Raw genomic sequence first — 7,667 nt, forward strand, 5'->3', positions numbered from 1 at the left:
AATATCCACTAAATTTCAATGTCTGATATCGATGGACTGATACGATTGAACATCGCTAACTGACCTCAATATGTACTAAAAATTCAAACATCAAAAATTTCTTCTTTTTGTTCTAATTCTTTTTTTCCACCATCTTTTTTTTTATTCTATTTTTTTGTTCTAATTTTTTAATATATCATTCAGTTTATCTTCTCTTGTACATTGTAAATCAAACCTAGTTTATTAAATTTACTTAATTTTTATGGTTTTTTATAGTTTTTTGAACTTCACATTCCAATCATCTTCACATTCAGAAATTAAGGTCTGAATGAAGCAGACCGAGCTGGACCATGACCCAACCTAACCAAGTTTAAGGTTCAGATTGTAAGAAGTACCTAAAACCGGACTGAATTTAAGGTCTGGTTCTTCATTGTGCAGTGGTGCTCTCCCCCACCGTGCTCCTATTAGTGTAGAAGAATGTAAGTTCTCCCCTGGTAATTTAAATATATTGCACGCATGATCAATTACTATTTTCCATTTGTTTCTTAAATAGGGCTGATGACGAGAGTAGAGTGTTTGGTTCTGATTATAATATTGATAATGATTCTGAATATAGTATATGTGAGGAAAATGAGGAAGGTGATGTGTATACAAGTGATCCCGATGGATATTCAAGTGATGAATGGAATGATGAATTTGTTGATGGCCAGAGAAATAGAAACGAACAAGTTCAACAACAAGTATTTGTTGACGGATATCATAATGAGTATGCTGATTTAGAGGATGAGATATCAACTCCCAATGATACTGATGATGAGGGTGAAAATAGAAGAAACATATACAGGGGCAAGAGGTATGATTCGAGATGCCCCATTGAGAAGATTATATTTCAATTAGGCATCAAATTTGAATCAGCTTCTCAATTGAGGACAGCTATGAAGGACCATGCTATATGGAACGGGTTGAACATCAGGTTTTTAAAGTCTGGTGACCAAAAAGTTGAAGTTGTTTGCAAGGGAGATTTGCCAGGGAGGATATATGCTAGTTGGGATGGTATGAAGGAGGCTTTTGTTGTGAAAACACTAAATGATACTCATAGGTGTAGTAGGGCTCTGAGGAATAGACAAGCCGATTATCATTGGATTGCAAAACACTTCTTACAGAAAATTCGAATGAATATGAATTGGAAGGTGGTAGTTATGATGTGAGAAATAAATGAAAAGTTTTGAATCACAGTTTCAAAGCATACCTGTTATAAAGCTAGATCTGCGGCGCGCAAGAAGCTTCAAGGATCTATGAATGACCATTATCACTTGCTTCCTGCTTATGTTGCTGAGTTAAAGAAGGTCAATAGGAATGATACTTTTGAGTTGGTGCTTGATAGAGACACTCCTGATTCTTTGGTTAGGTTTAAGAGACTCTATATATGCTTTGATTCAATAGCAAGAGGTTTTCTTGAAGGTTTTAGAAGAGTCATTGGGTTGGATGGATGTTTTTTGAAGACCGAAATGAAAGGTCAATTGTTGAGTGCTGTGGGCAAGGATGGGAATAATCAAATGTTCCCCATTGCTTGGGCAGTGATTGAAGGGGAAAATCAAGCTTCTTGGACTTGGTTTATTCAACTGCTGATGGATGATTTAGGAATTGTGGATGGTCATGGTTGGACTATTATAAGCGATCAACAGAAGGTACTTAACTAACGTTTTCATAAATATTGAATTGTTTGAAGTCTTATTGTTAATGTCGAACTATTTTATTACACTAATAGCTTGATACTCTCTAACATTGTGCAAGGACTGGAAAATGCAGTGTCATATTTGTTACCACATGTGGAACATAGGAATTGTGCGAGACATATTTATGCAAATTGGAAGAAGAAAAGACATTCCACTGAGATTTTGAAGAACTTATTTTGGAAAGCTGTGAAGTGCACAACTCATGAAGATTTCCAAAGGATCATGAGAGAGATGAGCACATTGAAACCACAAGCCACGCATGACTTCGGAGATATAGGTATAAAGAAGTTTTGTAGGGCTTACATTAGTAAGGATACAAAATGTGAGGTGATTGATAAAAATATTTGTGAGTGCTTCAAAAATTACATCATACAGGCTAGGTCTAAACCTATCATAGACATGCTGGAAGATATTAGAGGTGCAGTCATGCACAGGATAACTAAGAAAAAGGAGTTATTTTCTGATAGAACTGATCAATTATGCCCTCGGATAAGGGAGTTGCTCGAAGATAACAAGTTGAAGTCTAGCACATGCACTCTTAGGCATGCAGGCCAGCATCAATTCGAGGTTACAAACTTGGGAAGCAGATTTGTGGTTGATTTACTTAGCAGAATCTGTAGTTGCAGATATTGGGATATAAGGGGCATTCCATGCTCCCATGCTATTACTTGCATTCACTAGATCAAGGAGTACCCTGTCATTTTTGTCACTAAGTGGTTGAAGAAAGATGTATACCAGCTAGCTTATAGTCATGGTATCCCACCAATGAATGGAAAAAACTTGTGGAGCGAAGTTGAAGGGAACTATGTATTCCCTCCTTTGTGAGGAAAAAACCTGGAAGGCCCAAGCAGAAGAGAAGAATTGACATCAGTGAGAAAGAACCTAAGGGGCAAAGATGATCCAAGAAAGGTGTGCATATGAAGTGCGCTCTCTGCCACCAAGTTGGCCATAATCGGAAGACATGCACCCAACCAAGGATACAAGCTGTAGGCCAAGTACGATTTGAATTTTATGTCCAACTTCGTTTAGAGGCTTCTTGGATTTTAGTCAACATAAAATAATGAACTTGTATTGATCAATCATGCACGGATCCCAGGGAGCTATAGAACCTCCACGTGTTTAAGTCTAGGACGCATATCAGCCAATTTTCAAAGACCATCCCTGTTTAAATTTCAATGGAGCTACGAAACCTCCACCTGTTTAAGTTTAACATTAACTTGTATTGTCAGAACAGTTATGAACACTATTTAGTTGTCATTTAATGATTTGATCTTCGTTCATTGTCCACGACACTATTTAGCTTCTTTATTGTTCTAATTTACCACAATTTCCGTTCATATTTGCCATTTCGGGCCCTCTAGCGATTTCATTCAGTTCAATTGGTCAAGATTTCTGGCAGACTCTATTTGTTCATTTTGAAGCTATTATTTTTTGTTGGAAGTGTGCTCATTTGAAATGATAGGATTTGTAGTTACTATAGTTATCATATCATATAATGTCTTTCAAAAAAAAATGTAGTTATTGATTCATTTTTCATTGTGATCTGTCAGTTGAATTCGTCATCCTCAACGATGACTATGATGAAATTATGATTGAATGTTTTATATTAGCTTGGAAACGAATGGGTGAGAGTAACAGAAATGACGACTGTCGAACATTTCCCATCTCAAAATAATAAACCTTTCCCATCTTTGAAATGATACTAGTTGTTTAAGCATGAAAAGACTGAAATAGTAGATCCTCGCTTGCCATTTGGTTAAACATATTTTCCTTCTGGAAACTTCCTTTCCTTATATGAATGTTCAGAGATCTTGATCAAGCATCAGTTCTATGTTCTTGGATCATTTTCCGAATAATAACATCTGTTTAATTTTCTGCGACGGTGGTATTGCACGGGATCAATCTGGTAACATTACTTTTATTTTAAAATTGTGCCATTCTTCTATGACAGTTTATCACTATCACCCGCCAGGATCCGGTGCCGTAGGAGTATCAGCATTGCACAGCAGACTCTTAGGAGGGTCTCTTGTGAAAAAATCCCATTTATCATCCTGGGGTTTGTACAAAATTGATGAAAGAAGCAAGGGTTTGTACACAAATTTACCAACCTGAGGTCCCTTTGGATCACTCACAAGTGTGTCCCATATGTGAAGGCAATCAGGAAAGTTGAATTCTTGTGTCAACAACAACGTTATCCATCTGAACACGTAGAACTGAGGGTTCACCTGGGCAATTCTTGTGCTCAAATATTTGAGAAATAATATATTTTTCTATCTAAAATTTCGGTGTTAATGCTTTACTTTCGTAGTGACTTCTAGTTGGCACCAAAGCTCTTCGTCATGTTTTTTAGGAGCTGGGACAGTTTTGTAATGGTTGATCGGATGCCCACGACGCTATTGTCAAGCTGCTGGCAGAAGTTATCTCTAAACCCTCTCAGAACCTCCACAAAGCAGAAGAAGGTGTCTGCCTCTACTGCTGCCTGACGATTAGAAATGAATCAATAATCAATTTATTTCTTCATCCACTGAATTCGATAAACAATTATTGTAATCAGCAAGAATTTGGACCTAGGAATTTAGCGTTTAGAGAACTTTGAAGCTCAAGTAGGTACATATTTTTCAGGAAAAATTTTACTGAAGTCTCTAAAGTTCTACAAACCACAAGTATTTAATCCCAAAATGAAGCATTTTCTCTAGCAAATGGAACTTAGTCATGCAAGAATGTAAATTAAACTTTCAATGCAAAATGATAACTGAATACCTTGGATATGAAATAACCTAGGTCAAATGTGATGCTCCTAATTTTACAACTAAATCGATGCGAAAAACAAACGATGATCAACATAAAAGATGGAGGAATTCAACTAAAGCAATTAGCGAATACCCAATATTCACTTGACGAAAGACTATCTAAACTTTGAAAAATGAAGGACATCACAAAATCACCCGAAATTCAAACAGATTTCATCAGGAACTCCTTGACTTACAGCATTATCCTCGTCCGGATCATTTCTGAACACGTAGAATAGAGGAGCAAAAATCTCATTCATTCCTTGAATGTATCAAATGCCCGGGTTTAGTTTAGCAAAGATGATGAGGATTCGCCTGAGAGACTCCTACAATTGAAGAGTACAAGTAGTGAGCACTAGAGCTAAAATAAGTAACAATCTCATGAGGGGAAATTTTCATGCAAAAATATTACTTGATATGACTTTGCAAAAGACGAGTCGCCACAGAAGAAATTCATATCTGGAGGCGTGCGCCTGACGTCCCAATCAATTTGCAGAATGATCTCCCAATCCTTGATTTGAGAAGCGATGCTATTAATTTTTTATTTGAAAGAAAGAGGAGATAATATTCCACCCGTTCGAAAAGAAATAAGATATTGAAAATGAAACAATGAAATTCCTCATTTTCACGCTTAGAATTGCAGAAGATAAAACTGTTTATTTCAAATAATACTATTGAAACAATGATAAATAAACCGATTCTATGAGATCGCCAGGATTTGAGTTTTCTACTTACTTTTGTCAGAGCTAATTAAAAAATTACCTGGAAAAACTGATTCCAAACACTAGTCTTCCCGACGCTCAGAGGATGTTCTCCCTGAACGATTTCAGATCTTCTAAGCAAGCCTTTTTTGTCACCTTTCAATTGCTCGGCCTTGACGCCCGCAGACTCATCCATCCTCCATGTAATTTCTGACTGACTAACAGTAAAAGAGTTTTTTAGAATTTGCAATAGTATGAAAACGAGAAGCAACATGAATTAACAAGAAACAGATTTATAGATGGATAACAAGGAAAATGGATTAAGTTGGAATTAAATAGATGACTGACAGGATTGACTAGAAACTCATCTCTGAAAGCCTTGTATTGAGACCTCTTCCTGGACATTTCAGATGCCCACAGGCTTCGGTCATGAAGTTCGATTGGATGCCACCTACGAGGTTCGGTTGGATGCCACCTTCGCCATGATGGCAAGCTTAATGGGAAGCAGAGCTGGTGGCGGGCTGGCCCCGCCCCCATGGCTATGGCTCCATGACCAGATTCCTGAAATTATCTCTGCTAGCGAGCGGTAGTGCCCGCCGCCGGCGCCTGCTTCGGCGATTGAGGACCTTCCGACAGTGAAAATGCGGCAACACCATTCAAACCAAACTCGATGTGCCCGGTCTGCAAGGACCAGTTTGAGCTTGGGTGCAAGCCAAAAGGAATCCACTAGGGGAGATAATCAGATGCCCCAGACGAGCAATCCTTCACTGATAAACAATATCCAAAAGGCGGTCAATACTATTTTCGTTTAGTAGGATTTCAATCTGTCATAGTAGATTGATCCTTCGATGAAGAATTAAACAAAAAAGACATAGAATAAAACAAATTCGAGGTGCATAATAAGAAGATTAAGAGGGACAGAGAGCACTTTTCTGGGATAAACAAGATCAAGTGGGGGAGATAATCAGATGCCCCAGACAAGCATTCCTTCTCTGATAAACAAGATCCAAAAGGCAGCCCCTAACAACCACAACGAACCCTAGATCGTGGAACTCCCGTAGCGAAGAAGAAATCGCCAAGGATTCCACTACAAACAGCACCAATCCGACACCCCTTCTCTCTCACGCCATTTCTTTCTCTCTCTCCACCTCCCCCTCTCTCTTAGTCTATGTCTCGGTTCTGAGCTCTCTCCCGGGCGATTCAATTTGAACGGGTTAATAGAACATATTTCTCTCTTGACGTATCCCGTTTATGACGTGGAATCCACCGTGGCTGCCAGGTGGATACTGCCTAGGTGGATTCCGTCCGAAATCCACCTGGCAGCCATGGTGGATTCCACGTCATAAACGGGATATGTCGAAATCCACTTAGTGAGTTTGGGCTATACCGTGGCAAAAAAGAAGTTTGGGTTATATCGCAGATTTCTGAAAAGGTATGGGACATACCGTGCTATTACCCCTTTATAAAATACTCCATTTTTCATTGTTGTAAATAAAAAGAAAAAATATAAACTTTCCTTTAGAAGCTCCAACAGAAAATGGTCTAAATATACTTATTTTATGGACTTAGCCTCATGGGGGTAATTGCTTCAAAATATTACCTTGGATATTCATTTTGTCTCATTTAGCAAAGGCCGCAGTTACTTTTATGGGTTTTCCCTTAAAACATAAAATGAAGAACAAGAGTTTGTTTTCATTTGACTTCACCACATTCTAGAATGGCATTTTTCTTAAAAAATTAAGAAGGTCAATTCAGATGGGGTGGGGGACCATATCGAGCTCTTCACAAACTCTTGAGAACAGGCATCGTTTGACACTGAGTTGATGTCCACACACACTAAAGAATACTGGACCAGCATATTGTGGAGACCAAAGTGGCCATCCTAAGTCACGTTTCATTCCTTCATGAGTTCTGGGATGATGTCATGACCATGACACCAGACCTTATCTATTTTATGAGCTGTCCCTTATTTAATTATGAGCCACCATTTGAATTATTTTTTAATGTATCTCCATCTATGATTTCCTAAAAAACATTTGGGTATGGATGCTATCCATGCTATCCATATGGATGATTACTTGAATCATGCCATTGTTTCAGTCTTATATCGAGAGGGGTTTATGTATCTCTTTATGTTTTATCTGATGCTCTTCAATTTATGCTGCATCAGGTATTGGCCATTCTCCCACCAATTGGTTCCGATTGCTCCAAAATAATCAGAATTAGTTATGAGGTGAAACTTTGAGGGTATTTCCATCTTTCCCTCCTCTATCCATCCATCATTATGGATAGATTGAGCTGAAATTGAGCCCCTCATCCTTTTAAAAAATGTTTTTTTTGTGTTTTTTTCCTAATTATGATTAACAGAGTGTTTTGCTCATTCAAAATCTCATCTGGGTCTGTTCTTACATTCAAAAGTGAAGAATTGAATGAGGGACATGGATCAAGACACATGAGAAAAA

At 38.0% G+C, this 7,667-nt stretch overlaps 1 pseudogene; it reads right to left on the reverse strand.

Annotated features, from left to right (window-relative positions):
- Positions 1-3,657: 3,657 nt before the first annotated feature.
- LOC144702529 (uncharacterized) lies at positions 3,658-5,851 on the reverse strand (annotated as a pseudogene).
- Positions 5,852-7,667: the final 1,816 nt, after the last annotated feature.

The sequence above is a fragment of the Wolffia australiana genome, chromosome 4 (assembly GCF_029677425.1).
Source record: "Wolffia australiana isolate 7733 chromosome 4, ASM2967742v1".
Classification (NCBI taxonomy): domain Eukaryota; kingdom Viridiplantae; phylum Streptophyta; class Magnoliopsida; order Alismatales; family Araceae; genus Wolffia; species Wolffia australiana.